The 20,404-nt window shown below is 37.1% G+C and overlaps 1 protein-coding gene and 1 pseudogene across 2 annotated transcripts in view; one reads left to right on the top strand and one right to left on the bottom strand.

Moving 5' to 3' along the window:
* DPP10 (dipeptidyl peptidase like 10) overlaps positions 1 to 20,404 on the top strand; it is a 1,400,194-nt gene that overhangs the window by 401,459 nt on the left and 978,331 nt on the right. The window lies entirely within an intron of this gene.
* On the bottom strand, positions 17,820 to 19,143 carry LOC110585745 (annotated as a pseudogene). The gene has a single exon (XR_002480632.1). The product of XR_002480632.1 is annotated as a voltage-dependent anion-selective channel protein 3-like (transcript).

The raw sequence follows: 20,404 nt of genomic DNA, 5'->3' as shown, positions 1-20,404 counted from the left end.
AAGATACATAGTTGTTTAGCTGGGAGTGGGGAGGGGAGCAGAGAACAAGCGTAGCTTACAATTTAGCAAACTCTCAAAGCACTCAACATTTTTCTTTACTGGTGAATCTTTCTGCCTTTCAAAGGCCAGCATGCAGCATTATTTTTCCCCCTTTCTGGCAATCTGCTTTCAATATGAATTTTTTTTTTTACCTTGAGTTTCAACATTTTCTTATTTTACAATAATAAAAAGCAGATTTTTACTCACACATGCAGTGGCTTTGTTTTTTTCCACTTTGTAGGAAAAACTGCATTTATTTATTCATCTTTTTTATTGTCACAGTCAAAATGAAATATGCTTCTTTTCGGTTTACTTTGACTCTTCAGTGCTGAAGTGCTATTTCTAAAAAATCAAGTGGCAATATTCTGTGTACAGTACTGGTGGAGATGCAAGAGAGAAAGCATGAATAGTGCAAGTTCCATCCTTTGATAGTGGCCAGATATTCTCAAAAAGCTAGTTGTATGGACAAGTTTTATTTAAGAGGGACGGAACATAAATTTTGTATACAATTGTATGACTCCACGTAAGGTTAATTATAATCAACTTTTTTTTTAAAGATTTTATTTATTTATTTGAGAGAGAGAGTGAGAGAGAGAAAGAGCACAAGAGGGGGGAGCGGGAGAGGGAGAAGCACACTCCCTGCTGAGCAGGGAGCCCGATGCGGGACTCAATCCCAGGACTCCAGGATCATGACCTGAGCTGAAGGCAGTCGCTTAACCAACTGAGCCATCCAGGGGCCCTCAACTTATTTTTATTAGCACTTCTTTCTGTCATTGTTACCTACGGAAACTTATCGTGATACAATTAAATACATACATTCACAGTATATTTAACTACATATATAGTTATATATATAGTTTTATATATAATTAAATATATATATGAAACTATATCTTTTAACTATATATATATATATATATCTTTTAACTACATATAGTTAAAAGATAAACTGAGGAATACTAAAATTTTTAAGAGCTTATTTGAACAAAAGTCTATGTGAGTGAGGCTGCATCCAATCTAGCAGATAGAATAAAGTTCCTAGGAGCTATACAGAATGAGAGACATTTATAGACAGAAGGGAACAGAAATGAGGAAGTTATACTAGGCAAAAAAAGTGGGTTGATTATTATAAAATTACTTTCCTTTAGGGAAGGGTGGGGTACTAGCAGGCAGATGACCTCACTAGTGCTAACCGTGACTCCTGAATGATGGGGTTTAAGATTCCATCTCTGGGAGAGCCAACACTGTAATTAAGTCTTGGTTTGGTGATGTGGGGCTTAGCGTAAGTGATTCCACTCTGGACATTTTGTCTTGCTTTTAACTACAAATATATATACAGACACACACACATATATATATGTATATATATATACACACATATATACATATATACACACATATATGTATATATGTGTTTATACTTATATATATTTTAACTATACATATATATAAGTTCATATATATTCATATATACCTAATAAACACATTTTTATACATACAGATGAATAGGGAATATTTATTAAGAGTCTACTAACTTGTTTGTGCTTGGACCACAAAGATGTGTTACACCCAGCTTTTCTCTCAGTGATCTGTTCTTTAGATGGGGATGTCTTAAAGTACACATCAAATCCCTAGAAGAGTGCCTTCCATGAACAAGGAACTAACTCAATGAATATTTATGGAGTAAACTAATGCATAAAACTGCACAAGTGCAAAGCAATGTGTGCTATCTGGTGAGCTAAAAATGCACTAGAAAGTTCAAGAGTTTTTAAAAAGTGGAAGAAACCTGGAGAGCATTGCAACCATTGATGTCTTCACAGGGAAGTTAGCCATTGAAATGTCTAAGGTCAAGGTGGATGGGGCACATGAACTGCAGTGCAGGGGTGTAGGTTGGGGCAGGGAGGTTGAGCACAGAAGGATAAGGACGAAGTTTGTTGGCTCATTTGTTTTTTAAGAGAGAGAGCGAAATGAATAAATAATCCAGGGCATAGAAAATTTTATGCAGTAGGATGAAGATAATATGTTCAGGGAAAAACAATAAACAAACTTGAAAAGAATAGGGAGTTTGTAGGTGGAAGAAATCAGAATATAAAAATGTGTATGTCTAAGGTCATCCCTAGAAATAGACCAATTGGTTATGTGTGTAGCCATTTATAAATTGATACATAGGACATTCTTGTTGAGAGAATGATAGAAGTCAAGATATTTGTCTTCTCAAATAGAGAGGTATATTTTATTTGCTCCAAAAATATATTTTAAGTGTTTCAAAAATAGGTGAGATTTTATACCTTGTTCTCTAAGACCTGTTAAAAAATATTGAAATAGTAACTATGTATTTCCTCAACAAAAATATCTATTTCAGAATCCACATTATCCATTTTCTTTTCCTTTCCTCATTCCTACTTCTAAGTTCAGCTACTACTGCAACCTGTGTTGACTTCACCCATTTTCCTCTTATCCCCACCATCTTTGGCCTATTAACCACAGCCTCTCACTGCCTGTAAGTGCTGTCCTCTTCTGGGCTGTCTACTAAAAAATGCCTCCTCTGTGATCTCTTCACCCCAGCTGGTCTCTCCTACCTCCAGCTGAGTTTCTGCAGCCATATCAGAATTTTCTTTATTAATGCTTATAGGACTGCATAAGATTCCATGCTATAAGCCTTTACTACTCCTTCTTGCCCGGAAGATAATGCCAAACTCCCTAGCATGGTATTTATATGTTATAACGTGGCCATTGATCAGTCTCTCTTACACTATTTTCCAGTACTTTATTCCACTTGTGCCAAGATTTGCACTTCCCAAATAGTCCATGTGCTTCTCAGCCTCTGTGCTGTTTGATCATGCCTTTCCGTGCCTAGAATATCCTCCTTCCCTACTTTTGGTTGGAAAATTCCTATTCACCTTTCAGGACTCAAGTAAAATGTCACATTCTATTTGGTCACTCACTGTAAAATATTGTTATCTCTTAACTTTTCTTTTCATATATATGTATAAATACCACTTGCTACAGTGAACTATTTACTTGGAAATGCCTCTCCCCCTTCTTGTTACACCCAGCACACATAATGCCTGGCATATAGTTCATTCTTTGAACTGCTGAATGGGATTGTTTTGAAATTGAGACAGATGTAACCACCTCTTATTTGTTAAAACAACTTCCATCTTTTGTCAATTTCTTCAGGCTAATGGATATCTTTTCCAGTATCTCTGCCACAGGGAAAGAAAAGTTTATACATAGTTTCTTTATTAGGCCTAATACAGAATTATTTTTACTATATTAACATGGAAACAAACTCAACTTGTTAAATTAGATAAGCAACTGATTTTAGCATTAACCCTTTAGATTGCATTAACCAAACTGGTTAGTCGTTTTTTTAAAGATTGCATTTATTTATTTATTTTAGGGAGAGCGAGAGAAAGAGTGAGGGCAGTGAGGGACAGAGAGGGAGGGAGAGGGACAAGCAGACTCTGTGCTGAGCATGGAGCCCGATGCGGGACCTGACAGGAGCTGGATCCTACCACCCAGATCATGACCTGAACTGAAACCAAGAGCTGGAGGCTTAACCAACTGAGCCACCCAGGCGCCCCAGTCACTTTTAAATTTATAGTCAGTTCATCATTTAGAAAAAAAATCAGAAACAAAAATTTCTCAAGTCTCTTGTTTAGTGTTAGGTGATCTGCATAGTTTTTAATGAAAAGTTTGTTTCAACCCACAGAGGAAAATCTAGATTATGCAAAGATGTTTGGTGTTTTTTTTGCTCTATTTTCCAAGGGCATCAGAAATCTTTTATTGGGGCACCTGGGTGGCTCAGTTGGTTAAGGGTCAGTCTACGTTCAGCTCAGGTCATGATCCCAGGGTCCTGGGATCGAGCCCCACATCGGGCTCCCTGCTCAAGCAGGGAGTCTGCTTTTCCCTCTGCCTCTGCTCCTACCCTGCTTCTGCTCTCTCACTCTCTATCTCAATTAAATAAAATCTTTAAAAAAGGAGGGGTGCCTGGGTGGCTCAGATGGTTAAGCGGCTGCCTTTGGCTCAGGTCATGATCCGAAGGTCCTGGGATCAAGCCCCACATTGGGCTCCTGGCTCAGCTGGGGTCTGCTTCTCTCTCTCCCTCTGCCTCTTCCCCTGCTCATGCTCTCATTCTCTGTATCTCTGTGTCTCAAATGAATAAATAAAATCTTTAAAAAATATTTTAAAAAGAGAAATATTTATTTAAAAATAGATGATATGGTAATAAAAGAATATTTTATGTGTTAGTAGGAGAAATGGGGAAAATAAAAAGGTACTATTGTTATAATTATAGTACTCATTGTCTACACTTTCTCAACTTTTTATACTAAAAGTTCTTCAATAGACTATACCTTTAAAAATAGTTCTCTTTCTAATAGGTTCAGGTATTTGTGTCCCATATTTCACTATAGGGGATGTTTGTAATATATTTTTGGAATGAGAAACAGGTCAAATATCCAGCAGTTCAACATTTCACATTTATGAACAGAGCCACCAAATTGAAAATTAGCTTTGGGTGTTTCGTAACCTGGGACCAACACAGAAATAAAGGCTTTTGGAAAGCAAATAATTATGACCCAATTTACAGGAACCATGTTTATTTTTTATGGCCAAGAGGAGGTATCTATCTAAGTTTTAATTACAGGCATTGAGTGTTTCTAGCCCAAGCCATCAGTTCTGTGGTGTGTTAACATGAAAGATCATTTGGGAAAGCTGGGTTTGCAGAAAAAGAGTGAGGAAAAAAAGAAATTAGATGTATAGAGTTAGATATTCTGCATGTAATTTGCAAAACCTTAAGCTCATCAAAAGGAAAGATCAAAATTCAATTTAATGGAATTGGAAATTAAGTTGCAGAGAAATACAATTTAGCTAAAATATCATATTGATACTTCAAATAGTTTATCAGGAAGAAGACTAAAGAAAAAAAAAAGACTGGTTATGTGTCCAGATAAGGTTTGCTTTTCTCTTTATCTTTCTTGGAAAAAAAAAAATTCTCTAAATATACATAGGACTTTAGCCAAGGCAAAAAAATAAGAGGCTATCTTGATGCCCTTTGTTCTGTCCCCCCTTCTGTAAATGTATATTCATACTTAACATATTCTTATCTTCTCAAGATTAAAATTGTTTCAGAACCTCATTTGGACACATATAAGTGAGTGATATGTTTTGCTTAAATGTGCTTTTCATAATTTATTTCCCATTTTTTCTGACTTTCCAGAACTGAGTCATTCCTCGGTTATGGAACACTGAGAGGAGTTCATGGGAGAGTACTTTGAAAGAGTTTTTTACTTCACAATTAAAATTAAGTCACAAAAATGTATGTTCTTAAACAGAACATAACTCTCTCAGATCTTGCTCACAGTAAAACTTCAGAATACACCGCATCACCCTATCATTGCCAACGTTTCTGGGAAGAAAGGCCAGAAAAGGTGTTTCCAGGCATTTTACCACTTATGAATTAAATCTAATCAATTATAACAAGAACCTTATCCAACAATATTTTTTCCTTTCATCAGTGATTCTGCCCAAGAGTGACTTGGTTTTAGGTAAGGCAGTCCTCACCATAAATTTACCCTTAACTGAGCAATACCATTTAGCGTTGATATAAAATCTTTCATTAAAGTTGCACAACGTTCATATATAACTTAGGGTAAATGGGCAAATATTACTGTTTCTTATTTACAGAGAGATCTAGAAACTTAAGCAAATATTTGAAGTCAAAATTACAATCCAAAGTATATATAGATAGATGAATGGATAAACAAGGAGTAATCTAAAGCAGTTCTGAAATGCTGTGTCTATACACTTTGAGCAAACAAACAAAAAACAAACAAAAAATGACATGAATTAAGGCTACCTAAGCATGTTTCTGAGAAATTTCAGGTAATCTAAATATTTATACTTGACTAACTATGGTTGCCATTTGGAAATGTAGCCTCGCCAACGAAATATATATACTGTTTGTACATGTATACAGTCCTGCTCCCAACCCCCATCTTACTTATAGTTTCACTTTCCATAGTAGTTTCAGTTCCTCATGGTTAACCATGGTCTGGGAGCAAATGCTCCTCCCTCTGATGAATCCTCAGAAGGTCAATAGTAAGCCTAACACTATGTCACTATTCCTGCGTCACTCACCTCACTTCATCTCATCAAGTAGGCATTTTATCATCTCACATCTTCACAAAAAGATGGATGAGGGGCACCTGCGTGGCTCAGTCAGTTGAGTGACCAGCTCTTGATTTTGGCTCAGCTCATGATCCCAGGATTGTGGGATTGAGCCCCTATAGAGCTCTGCGCTCAGCGGGGAGTTAGCTTCCTATTCTCTCTCTCCCTCTGACCCTCCCCCCCTGCTCGCTCTCTCTCCGGTGCAAATAAATAAATAAATCTTTTTAAAAAAAAAGTTAAAAAAAAAGACGGATGAGTACAGTACAGTAAGATATTTTGACAGAGATTGATCATATTCCCCTTTTATTACAGTATATGGCTATAAGTGTTCTATTTTATTATTAGTTATTGTTAATTCCTTACTGTGCCTAATTTATAAATTATATGTATGTATAGGGAAAAAAACAGTATATATAGGGTTCAGTACGATCTGTGGTTTCAGGCATCTACTGGGGGTCTTGGACATATCCCTTATGGAAAGGGCGGGGGGCACTGTACATATATATCTATACATGTGTGCACACACATTCATACACATACACACCGTGATTTATAATCTTGGGGACTATAATATTCTAATTGTAATTCTGGTCAAAATAACTAAAATTCACATATTCAATACTGTGGAAATAAGGATGACTGTTTTTTGGGCTTGTCAGTGAAAATCTTGACATTCTTTTCTTCCAGTTGGATTTTTCTATGGCATATTCATTTGCCATAATGTTCTATAAATTTTGTAAAAACAACATGTTAGCTACATGATTTACTAAGTCAACTGAAGGAAATTTTTGATCTAATTTGTGGAAGAAATAATCTATGACGTGACTTGTGTTTAAACATTCACAATAAGTTAATCATTTACAAAGAAACTATGGAAATTAATCAACTTTTAAAAATATACCCACTTGCCTAAAATTTTTGGCTTTTTTCAATTAAATTATCTAGATGTTTCTCAGGTTTCACCGTCAATCTTTTTCTCAGTAGATAACCTTTTATTTCATTAAATTCTTTCTTCTGAATAACAAAACAGCTTTATTTAGCCATTACTTCCCCCCCCCACACACACACACACAAAATAAAACAAGGAAAGCTTGAAAGGAGCGAGCATAGTTTTTTCTCTTCCATACATATAGGTGGAGAGGATATAATATCATGGAATATACTGTGACATAATAACTTTTGGCACTGGATTTGGGTTGCTTGTGTTATGCTTTCCAGAGACAGGAAGCTGTCGGTTTGCCTCCTGACCCTGCCAGTGATCTCCCTAGCCATTAGTTTTCCCGTCAACAGATGTGACCACTGTTCCTTATCTCATTATGCTCCTATGAGGACTATATAACATGAGCTGCTGCACATAACACATTTAGCTCAAAGCCTGGCACATAATAAATACGCAATAAAAGGTATATATAGACAAAGCGACAGAAGGACAAGAATTGATGTGTTCAGAATCACAAATCCTCATTTGTCCTATGAAAGCCCACAGGAAAGACATTTCTGTGACACATGGTGATGCTTTTCCCTTATTAGTGACCCAAAGCCAATCTGTAAAAACACAGTGATTGAGTCTGTTGAACTGCCACTGGGAGACATATATGTATATATGTATACATATAAAGTACACACATATTTGTGTATGTATATATATACACACACATACATATATACATGTGTATATGTATACATATACGTTTCCTGATTTTATCACATTAGTTATTATTAGTTATTTCAACCAAATCACATTAATGACAAAATAAATATGTGCTTGCTCTGTTACTCATTTGCCTAGTTCTTGCCAGCATATTCTGGCTTTCCTAGCCACTTGCTCCATAAATCTGTCTAATCCACACTGTCCAAGAAGGACTCAGGCATGGTCCTAGGTGAGGTCAAGATCTTGTTTCCTAGTCACTGAGAGCAGATTTTCTCTTAGAGAACAGAGCATAGGAGCGGATTTATTTTATTTATTAAGAATAAAAGTAAACTCCAGAAACACTTGTGAAAATCCATGTCAGTCTGACAAATACAAATACCTGTCATGTCCCCAATAGGCTATTAAACTCTAGGAGAAGAAATGTGGCCCCTGTCACTGAATTTATAATTCCATCAGAGGGAGAGGGAAAAAAAGCAAAACAACTGTATCTACTTATTACTCAGTTGTCTGATGAAGTATCTAACCAGAAAGCCTTTTACTTTGAATCCTGATAACTGAGAGAACCCTTTTGATCGAGTGACTAGTAGTTTTATTTCCTTTGGTCATTTTCCTCCTTTTCAGAATTAAAATGCAAGAAGATCTGTTATCAGTCACTTGTAGGTTTGGATATTGTGGGTGGTGATATCTTCACTCTTATCAACAAATCTCCCCTTCCATGCACCTCTATATTTCCCCCAACTCTCTGACAATCCCATGCAAGGTAACCTAAAATATTCCTTCCCCCCAAAAGAATTTCCTGACTCCCCACTTAGAAATAATTGTTCTTCTTTGCTTTCCACAGCACTACATGATGGTGTTCTATTTGTGACATGTGTTGCATTCTGTTATAGTTCATCTATAATTATAGTTCTAATTCTCCAGTTGTCCTTCTTGAAGGCAAGGTTCTTATCTTATCCCCACAACAGTTAGCAGAGTCTGAAGATAGCACATATTTTAAAAATATTTGTGAACCCCTGAGTGCATTTCAATAATTTGGGTACTTCAATCTGGAATATTAAATGCTTTAACTCAACTTGTGCAATGAAAGTCTCTGTTTTCTGTCAAAAGAAGTGCAGAGCTTGAAAAAAAAAAAAGTGGGGACAATATTGAAGCAGTAAGTAGCCATGTGTTACATCAGGCTAATCTATGCTGTGGCAACAAACAAACCCTAAACCTCAATGGCAATTCATATTTATTTCTCACATGATCTGCTGCTCAAGTTATCGCAGGAGACAAATTTACCAATATTTATCATTCCATAAAATACCTGTTATTTTCCTAGCCTCTGATATCAGTTTCCTCATCCCCCACTGCTCAACAATACCACCCATTTGCAGGCTTTGGATGTAATAGCAGCTCACCTCTGGTATTAGTTTACAGAATCAGCAGTGCTGTGATAATCAATAGATGCTAAAACGTCACTGGCATAACAAATTAAAGGTTATTTTCTTATTAACGTTAAGTCCAGTGTGAGTGGCCAGTAACTCTCTTCTGTCTTATGGCTATGCCATCTGAAAATGTATCCTTAAGGTCACCACTCTTAAGATGAGGGAGAGCTGAAAGACCACGTGGAATACTTTTAGGGCCACACCACTTCTACCAAATCCATTGACATGAATTTCAAGGAAAACTGGAGGAGCATATGGATACTTGGTAAGCAATAATAGCCCCTGGCCCTAGATCCTACAGTGACATGAGAAGTTCACTTAATTCCTATGACAAAGCTGATTTTAAAAATTACTGACAGGTAATTCCAGTATCTCCCCAAGACTGTACTTTATGTCAGCTCAGCAGATGCTGAAGGCATATTTCAGGGATACCATGGTGTGTCCTTGGATCTGATCACAGCAGATTGCTCTGGGTCTTGGATCCTGTCATATCGCATCAGTGTAGACTGCTTCCCCCTCTCCATATCCCTTATCTCTCTGGGCTTGTGTTGACCATTCCCTATCTCATACATTCTTGGCCTTTCCTTATGTTTCTTCATTTAGAGGTAGTTTTATGTTTTAACAAATATTTTAAGAGTATTTTGTTAATGTTAACTATATTTTAGAATTCTACTTTGTGTTTTTTAATGTAATGATATATATGTTAATGCTTCCACAATGATCTCAATTCTAATAACAGCATTTTGTTAAGTATACTATTGAAAATCATCATCATAATTAGCAGAGATATTACTTCATTTTATTGCAATTTAATCATTGTTTGCCTTATCTTAGCAATTATATCCGGGACGGCAAAACTGTATAATCTGTGTTGCCACATGGGGAATATCTAGATAAATGGTAATTAAATATATCCTATTAAAAGATGGCATGAGAGAGATGGAGTTAAGTTGGAAAATTGCTTCTTTGTTCTTAGAGAGTTTCTTGGTTGATAATCAGATAAGTCTACAACAGACCCCATAGAAGGTAATATCAATTTAAGTGACTTTATTGAGCTAAACACATATAATATTTCCATGAGTTACTCCGTATATCAAATTCTATTAGCAATCATCAAGAAAAGGTATTAAGACAAAAATAATAAGGCCATTTGAAAAATAATTACTTCTCTTTTGGAGTGAAAACAGCACAATGATGAAAATGAAATCCGTGAACTTAGGGATTTTTGTTAATTAACCTAAAATTTTCTTTTCATGTCTTTCAAGGAAATTCTTTTGCCTATCAACTGTCATACATATGAACTATCTCCTCAAACCACTTTGTCCTTTTGCAATTTTGTTCTCAAAGTTGCCTCCTTCTCTTCCTACTCATTTTTGTGTTCTTCTCTTGGTACCTAGATTGAAAGAAGATCAATTGTAGGGGAGGAAAACATTTCCCTTTTCCCTTCTAGGTTTGGGTTGGCCTAATAATTAAATTGACATAAGACAGATTAACCGAAGGAAAAAAAATAATTTTGTACATACAGAAACCCCAAAGACTTTAGGCTCCCTGAGAGTCAGGCAGTTAAAGCTTATATGCTATCCTGAACTAAAGAGAAGGGAGGAGGGTTCTGAAGCTTCAAAAGGGAGAAAGACAAGTCATAGTAAGACAGGAAGAGCAAATTTTTGGTAAACAAATGTTTGCATCCCATGTTGATACATTTTTCTGATATGAAAAGTTATCTCTGGTATTAGCTTTCTTCCTGGTATAGGCCCTCTATCTAAATTTGTTTAGGAAGTTAAGGGAGAAGTTAAAAAACAACAGCAATGACAAAACTTCCTGAGTCTCTTAGGCCTTAGTTTCTTTCAGCTCAAAATAATCTACATGCCAAGTGGAATGTTTGGGGTCACATATTCTGCTCCCCTTTCACTTTGAGATCAAAAGGGAAATTTTTTGAGAACTTGAACTCCTTGTTTATGGCAAATATTTAAGAAGAAAAGATGAAAAATTCTAATCAACCTAGGAGACTCAGAGAGGATTACCTTTAATAAACTCTTGAGTAGATTTGCATACTCAGGACCCACAACCATCAAAGGAATCTGGGCAGTTTTATACATGAAAAACGTAAGAGAGATCTGCTGGTCTATATAGCATTTCAGGAAATGTGGTGGTTTTCTCCAAGTTTATGTAAAGTTGAATTAGAGTAGTATTTCTGCCTTCTATGAAAATCCTTTTTAGGCCTTCACATAAACCTGTTAAATAACAAACCAATGTTTTTCTAAGTCAGTACCGAGTACCAGCTTTAATGAAATCCATTCATAAAGCATATATAATTTGTGAGTTAACCCTTGAAGAGTGGTTATGGATTGAATGGATGGAGAGAATTTTTTTTTGTTTGGTTTGTTCTGGCTTGGTTTGGCTTACCCTAGCTGAGAAGATTAGTAAGGACAATTTTTGAGACGAATAAGTGGTACTATCACTAAAATGGGAAGAGTAAGAAAACTCATTGCTCAAGAAGAGGTATACATACAGAGGGCAAGAGCAATTATATTGAACCAGTGGTTGGAGAGTTATTGTATTTGAGTCACTGAGCTGGGAATCAAATTCAGAATTTTCTGGTTCTGTGACCCACACTTTTCATCATGCTTCTTTAAAGCTAGCTAAATAGATTTCAAATTTTGAAATAAACTCTAACCCCCCAAACTTAAGACTTACTTACTTTTCACCATTTAAAATAGACTTACTTCCATTTCACCATTTAAAATAGGGAAACAAGTGGGAAAACAAAAACAACTCCTCTAAAATCCCATCATCCGAAACCTTCAGTTAAACATAATAGATTAATTCAGGAACAGTTGTCACTCTGTTTAGTTAGAGGTTGCCTATTGTTTTTCATCCTCTAACTGTATTTGATGCCAGCAGTCACAGACTATTTATGTTTTGTGGTTGTTTTTCCCTCACTAATAAACATAAGGGAGAGGAACTTTATTGTTGCACTATTAAACAACTTCTTTGACAAATTTGTGATTTTCCTGTGATTTTTCCTAAGCTTTATAAGTGACTCATTTAATTATGACTAGAATCCTGGGCAGATGGAGTTTTTTTTTAATCCATATCTGCATCTGCTGCATGGGCATACAAAATCAGCCCTGCAAGTGCAAAATATATTAAACTAACAAGACTCTACCAGACTGGAAGCTGCCATGGATAGGGTATGTGCCATCATTATCCCTACATCCCAAAATGAACCTAAACCAGAATCACACAGTAGAGATTCAATAATAAATTTTATTTATTTTGTTTGTTTTTTTGAGAATTTTTTTATTATGTTAATCACCATACATTACATCATTAGGTTTTGATGTAGTGTTCCATGATTCATTGTTTGTGCATAACACCCAGTGCTCCATTCAATACGTGCCCTCTTTAATACCCATCACCAGGCTAACCCATCCCCCCACCCCCCTCCCCTCTAGAACCCTCAGTTTGTTTTTCAGAGTCCATTGTCTCTCATGGTTCATCTCCCCCTCCAATTCCCCCCCTTCATTCTTCCCATTCTGCTATCTTCTGCTTTTTTTTGTTTTTTCTTAACATATATTGCATTATTTGTTTCAGAGGTACAGGCCTGTGATTCAACAGTCTTGCACAATTCACAGCACTTACCATAGCACATACCCTCCCCAGTGTCTATCACCCAGTCACCCCATCCCTTCCACCCCACCCCCCACTCCAGCAACCCTCAGTTTGTTTCCTGAGATTAAGAATTCCTCATATCAGTGAGGTCATATGATACATGTCTTTCTCTGATTGACTTATTTCACTCAGCATAACAGCCTTGTCGTTGTTCCATCCATGTCGTTACAAATGGCAAGATTTCATTCCTTTTGATGGCTGCATAATATTCCATTGTATATATATACCACTTCTTCTTTATCCATTCATCTGTCGATGGACATCTTGGCTCTTTCCACAGTTTGGCTATTGTGGACACTGCTGCTATAAACATCGGGGTGCATGTACCCCTTCGGATCCCTACCTTTGTATCTTTGGGGTAAATACCCAGGAGTACAATTGCTGGATTGTATGGTAGCTCTATTTTCAACTTTTTGAGGAACCTCCATACTGTTTTCCAGAGTGGCTGCACCAGCTTGCATTCCCACCAACAGTGTAGGAGGGTTTCCCTTTCTCCGCATCCCCGCCAACATCTGTCGTTTCCTGACTTGTTAATTTTAGCCATTCTGACTGGTGTGAGGTGGTATCTCACTGAGGTTTTGATTTGGAATTCCCTGATGCTGAGCGATGTTGAGCACTTTTTCATGTGTCTGTTGGCCATTTGGATGTCTTCTTTGGAAAAATGTCTCTTCACGTCTTCTGTCCATTTCTTGAGGGATTCTTTGTTCTTTGGGTGTTGAGTTTGATAAGTTCTTTGTAGATTTTGGATACTAGCCTTTTATCTGATATGTCATTTGCAAATATCTTCTCCCATTCTGTCGGTTGTCTTTTGGTTTTGTTGACTGTTTCTTTTGCTGCGCAAAGCTTTTTATCTTGATGAAGTCCCAATAGTTCATTTTTGCCCTTGCTTCCCTTGCCTTTGGCGATGATTCTAGGAAGAAGTTGCTGCAGCTGAGGTCGAAGAGGTTGCTGCCTGTGTTCTCCTTTAGGATTTGATGGATTCCTGTCTCACATTTAGGTCTTTCAACCATTTAGTGTCTATTTTTGTGTGTGGTATAAGGAAATGGTCCAGTTTCATTCTTCTGTATGTGGCTGTCCAATTTTCCCAACACCATTTGTTGAAGAGACTGTCTTTTTTCCATTGGACATTCTTTCCTGCTTTGTCAAAGATGAGTTGACCATAGAGTTGAGGATCCATTTCTGGGCTCTCTATTCTGTTCCCTTGATCTATGTGTCTGTTTTTGTGCCAGTACCATACTGTCTTGATGATGACAGCTTTGTAATAGAGCTAGAAGTCCGGAATTGTGATGCTGCCAGCTTTGCTTTTCTTTTTCAACATTCCTCTGGCTATGCAAGGTCTTTTCTGGTTCCATACAAATTTTAGGATTATTTGTTCCATTTCTTTGAAAAAAGTGGATGGTGTTTTGATGGGGATTGCATTGAATGTGTAAATTGCTCTCGGTAGCATTGACATCTTCATAATATTTGTTGTTCCAATCCATGAGCATGGAATGTTTTTCCATTTCTTTGTGTCTTCCTCAATTTCTTTCATGAGTATTTTATAGTTTTCTGAGTCCAGATCCTTTGCCTCTTTGGTTAGATTTATTCCTAGGTATCTTATGGTTTTGGGTGCAATTGTAAATGGGATCGACTCCTTAATTTCTCTTTCTTCTGTCTTGTTGTTGGTGTATAGGAATGCCACTGATTTCTGTGCATTGATTTTATATCCTGCCACTTTACTGAATTCCTGTCTGAGTTCTAGCAGTTTTGGGGTGGAGTCTTTGAGGTTTTCCACATAAAGTATCATATCATCTGCAAAGAGGGAGAGTTTGACTTCTTCTTTGCCATTTGGATGCCGTTTATTTCTTTTTGTTGTCTGATTGCTGTGGCTAGGACTTCTAATACTATGTTGAATAGCAGTGGTGATAGTGGACATCCCTGCCACGTTCCTGACCTTAGGGGGAAAGCTCTCAGTTTTTCCCCATTGAGAATGCTATTTGCTGTAGGTTTTTCATAGATGGCTTTTATGATATTGAGGTATGTGCCCTGTATCCCTATCCTCTGAAGAGTTTTGATCAAGAAAGGATGCTGTACTTTGTCAAATGCTTTTTCTGCATCTATTGAGAGGATCATATGATTCTTGTTCTTTCTTTTGTTGATGTATTGTATCACATTGATTGATTTGCGGATATTGAACCAACCTTGGTAGTGGCGAATAATCCTTTTAATGTACTCTTGGACCCTATTGGCTAGTATTTTGGTGAGAATTTTTGCATCAGTGTTCATCAAGGATATTGGTCTGTAATTGTCCTTTTTGATGGGGTCTTTGTCTGGTTTGGGGATCAAGGTAATGGTGGCCTCATAAAACGAGTTTGGAAGTTTTCCTTCCATTGCTTTCATTTCCTTCCATCTATTTTTTGGAACAGTTTCAGAAGAATAGGTATTAATTCTTCTTTAAATGTTTGGTAGAATTCCCCTGGGAAGCCATCTGGCTTTGCGCTTTTGTTTGTTGGGAGATTTTTGATGACTGCTTCAATTTCCTTAGTGGTTATAGGTCTGTTCAGGTTTTCTATATCTTCCTGGTTCAGTTTTGGTAGTTGATACATCTCTAGGAATGCATCCATTTCTTCCAGGTTATCTGATTTGCTGGCATAGAGTTGCTCATAATATGTTCTTATAATTGTTTGTATTTCTTTGTGTTGGTTGTGATCTCTCCTCTTTCATTCATGATTTTGTTGATTTGGGTCATTTCTCTTTTCTTTTTGATAAGTCTGGCCAGGGGTTTATCAATCTTGTTAATTCTTTCAAAGAACCAGCTCCTAGTTTCATTGATATGTTCTACTGCTCTTTTGGTTTCTATTTCATTGATTTCTGCTCTGATCTTTATTATTTCTCTTCTCCTGCTGGGTTTAGGCTTTATTTACTGTTTTTTCTCTAGCTCCTTTAGGTGTAGGGTTAGGTTGTGTATTTGAGACCTTTCTTGTTTCTTGAGAAAGGCTTGTAATGCTATATACTTTCCTCTTAGGACTGCTTTTGCTTTATCCCAAAGATTTTGAACAGTTGTGTTTTCATTTTCATTGGTTTCCATGAATTTTTTTAATTCTTCTTTAATTTTCTGGTTGACCCATTCATTCTATAGTAGGATGCTCTTTAGCCTCCATGTATTTGAGTTCTTTCCAACTTTCCTCTTGTGATTGAGTTCTAGTTTCAAAGCACTGTGGTCTGAAAATATTCAGGGAATAAATCCAATCTTTTGGTACTGTTTGAGACCTGATCTGTGACCTAGGATATGATTGATTCTGGAGAATGTTCCATGGGCACTAGAGAAGAATGTGTATTCCGTTGCTTTGGGATGGAATGTTCTGAATATGTCTGTGAAGTCCATTTGGTCCAGTGTGTCATTTAAAGTCTGTATTTCCTGGGGCGCCTGGGTGGCTCAGTTGGTTAAGCGACTGCCTTCGGCTCAGGTCATGATCCTGGAGTCCCAGGATCGAGTCCCGCATCGGGCTCCCTGCTCAACAGGGAGTCTGCTTCTCCCTCTGACCCTCTCCCCTCTCATGCTCTCTCTCTCTCTCTCTCATTCTCTCTCTCAAATAAATAAATAAAATCTTTAAAAAATAAAAATAAAAAATAAAGTCTGTATTTCCTTGTTGATCTTTTGCTTAGATGATCCGTCCATTGCAGTGAGGGAGGTGTTAAAGTCCCCCACTATTATTGCATTGTTGTCAATGTGTTTCTTTGCTTTTGTTATTAATTGCCTTATCTAATTGGCTGCTCCCATGTTAGGAGCATAGATATTTACAATTGTTAGATCTTCTTGTTGGATAGACCCTTTAAGTAGTATATAGTGTCCTTCTTCATCTCTTATTTACAGTCTTTGGTTTAAAATCTAATTTGTCTCATAAAAGGATTGCCACCCCAGCTTTCTTTCAGTGTCCATTAGCATGGTAAATGGTTTTCCACCCCTTCACTTTCAATCTGGGGGTGTCTTTGGGTCTAAAATGAGTCTCTTGCAGACAGCGTATCGATGGGTCTTGTTTTTTAATCCAGTCTGATAGCCTGTGTCTTTTGATTGGGGCATTGAGCCCATTTACATTCAGGGTAACTATTGAAAGATAGGAATTTAGTGCCATTGTATTGCCTCTAAGGTGACTGTTACTGTATATTGTCTGTGTTCCTTTCTGGTCTATGTTGCTTTTAGGCTCTCTCTTTGCTTAGAGGACCCCTTTCAATATTTCTTGTAGGGCTGGTTTCGTGTTTGCAAATTCCTTTAGTTTTTGTTTGTCCTGGAAGCTTTTTATCTCTCCTTCTATTTTCAATGACAGCCTAGCTGGATATAGTATTCTTGGCTGCATATTTTTTCTGTTTAGTGCTCTGAATAGATCCTGCCAGTCCTTTCTGGCCTGCCAGGTCTCTGTGGATAGGTCTGTTGCCAATCTAATGTTTCTACCATTGTAGGTTACAGATCTCTTCTCCCGAGCTGCTTTCAGGATTTTCTCTTTGTCTCTGAGACTCGTAAGTTTTACTATTAGATGTTGGGGTGTTGACCTATTTTTATTGATTTTGAGAGGGCTTCTCTGTGCTTCCTGGATTTTGATGCCTCTTTCCTTCCCCAAATTAGGGAAGTTCTCTGCTAGAATTTGCTCCAATATACCTTCTGCCCCTCTCTCTCTTTCTTCTTCTTCTGGGATCCCAATTATTCTAATGTTGTTTCATCTTATGGCATAGCTTATCTCTCAAATTCTGCCCTCGTGATCCAGTAGTTGTTTATCTCTCTTTTTCTCAGCTTCTTTATTTTCCATCATTTGGTCTTCTATATCACTGATTCTCTCTTCTGCCTCATTTATCCTAGCAGTTAGAGCCTCCATTTTTTTTTTATGTTCCAAATGTGATGGGTTTATTTTATTTTACTCTGATGCAAAACCAAAGATTCCACTACAGCACAGAGACCAATATATTAAAAGGTCATGAAAAAGTGGTGTGGGACATGCAGGACGTGATGTACAAACTGGAGGATCGGGTCATTTCCTTTGTAACGTGACACTACATTGTTGCTGAGGAACACATTTAAAATAACACTGCGGAACTCAACTGAAATATGGCACAAACTTGAGAACTTCCAGGCATGCCTTCAAGTACCTCCCTTAGGATGGACTTGCAATCTCTAGACTTCAGTGTGGGGAGGATTACAATTCTTTGGAAGAATAAAAAGTTCACACTTTTGAAATTTAACAGAATTTTAAGGCCAAAACATAGTGGGTTCTCTTCACCTCCAGGGACAAATCGGATGCTTTACTCAAAACCACATTAAGCTTCTAGTTCAAATCCCAACCCAACCTTGTGACCTCCTGCATTGAAGTTCTTTCCGTCAATTAAAGCTGATAGGGTCAGTTTGACACCAGGTCAAAGGGTCTGAGTATAACCCAGTCCAATCAGGCTAGTATTATTTACTTTAGCAGATAGAGAAGTTCTACAATCCAGCTTGTATTTAGCAGCGATGCCAAAATGGGTATTGTTACTGCCAGCCGTCCAAGCAAGGTTTATTGATGTTTCAGTCTTCTCGTTAACCTTCTGGTAGTTAGACCCTCCAAATTCAGTGCCATCATTCACATGAGTGTGCAGCTGGAAGTCTGCAGCCTTATAACCCAGGGCAAATTTATTCTGTGACAGTTTGGATTTGGCTGTGTCAAAACTCATCTGATAGCCAGCAAGCCAACCCTCAAAGGCTAACACAGCCTAGCCATAGATGGTTGGTTCAGAAAAATCTATATCAAGATTACTGCCAAGACTGAAACAATCCCGTTTCTAAGAGGCCTTCAATTTTCCACTCTTTTTTCCTGTGTTTGGTACAAATATGGTATCAAGAGTCAGTTTCAACCCTTCAGCCAACTTATTCTCCAAAGAGATTTCTGTTCCGAGAGTATTGTCTGTGTTCCATTTCTGGGTGAAGGTAAGTCCATAGTTACAGACCTTATTTTTGGTCTCTAGGTTGCCTGACGCTTTCCCTGTATCAGTGTAAGCATGACCAGAAGTAGAAAATTCCACTCCACTACAGGACTTGGTTCTCAGATCTATTTTAACCATGCCAAATCCATATCCTTTATTGAAGACATCCTTGGCAGCCTTTCCTAGGTCACAGTAAGTCGGTGTGTTACACATATCTCCAACCAGAGGGCCTGTCTCCGTTCCGCCAGGGCAACGCTGAAGCTAGAGCCTACATTTTTTATTGCACCTCATTAATAGCCTTTTTGATTTTGACTTGGTTAGATTTTAGTTCTTTTATTTTTCCAGAAAGGGTTTCTCTAATAACTTCCATGCTTTTTTCAAGCCCAGCTAGTATCTTTAAGGTCATGATTCTGAACTCTAGATCTGACATCGTCCAAAGTCCGTATTGAGTAGGTCCCTGGCAGTCGGTACTACCTCTTGTTCTTTTTGTTGAGGTGATTTTTTTCCATCTTGTCATTTTGTCCAGAGGAGAATAGATGAATGAGAGAACAAAATGCTAACAGGGTAACAACGTCCCCAGAAAATATACTCTAAACAAATCAGAAAAGACCTGAAACCGGGGGAAAAGAAAGGGAAAGAAAGAAAAAAGAAAAAGATAAGAACAAACAAAAAAAGAACAAATAAAAAAAAACAGAATATGATCAAATATGATCAGGCTGGTGCATAGATCAGTGCCACACACTAGATTTTGGGTGTATTTCATTCTGTTAGAAGAAAGTTCCTCCAAAAATTTTAAAGAAAGAAAAACTTATATATGTACAAAAATAAGGGTTGATATGATGAAGGGATGGAATATGACTGTAAAGATGAAAATTATAAAAAATTTTATAAAAGGAATTGATAAGAAGATGTTTGAAAAAGAAAGAAGAGGATTTAAAAAAAACAGAAAAAAAAAGGAGAGAATGTGATTAGGCAGGAGAATATAACAAAACCATACACTAGAGAATCAGGGTATATTTTGATCTGTTGGAAAAAACTGTATCTCAAAATTTTAAAGAGAGAACAACATATATATATGTATGTTTATATATATGTATATACATATACATACATATATATATACCCCAAAAATAAGGGTAACTACTATGAAGGGATAGAATATGACTCTAAAAATGAAAAATAAAAATGTTTTTTAAAAAAGGGCTTGATAAGATGTTGGTTGTAAAAGGGAAAAAGAAAAATTCAAAAAAAAAAGTTAAAAAAAAAGTTAACTGTGAAAGACTAAAGAATCATGGTAAAAAAGCCATGAATTCTATGTGCAGTATTCCCCTCGTGCTGGAGTTCTGCCATTCTCATTGATCAGTAAACTTGGTCTTGGCTGGCTGTTCTCTCTGATCTTCTGGGGGAGGGGCCTGTTGCCGTGGTTCCCAAATGTCTTTGCTGGAGGCTAAATTGCTCCTCCCTTGACGGTCTGGGCTAAGTAATCTGCTCGGGTTTGCTCTCGGGAGTTCTTGTT

Source organism: Neomonachus schauinslandi, chromosome 3 (assembly GCF_002201575.2).
Source record: "Neomonachus schauinslandi chromosome 3, ASM220157v2, whole genome shotgun sequence".
Taxonomy (NCBI): Eukaryota; Metazoa; Chordata; class Mammalia; order Carnivora; family Phocidae; genus Neomonachus; species Neomonachus schauinslandi.
This window is presented reverse-complemented; position numbering and strand designations above follow the sequence as displayed.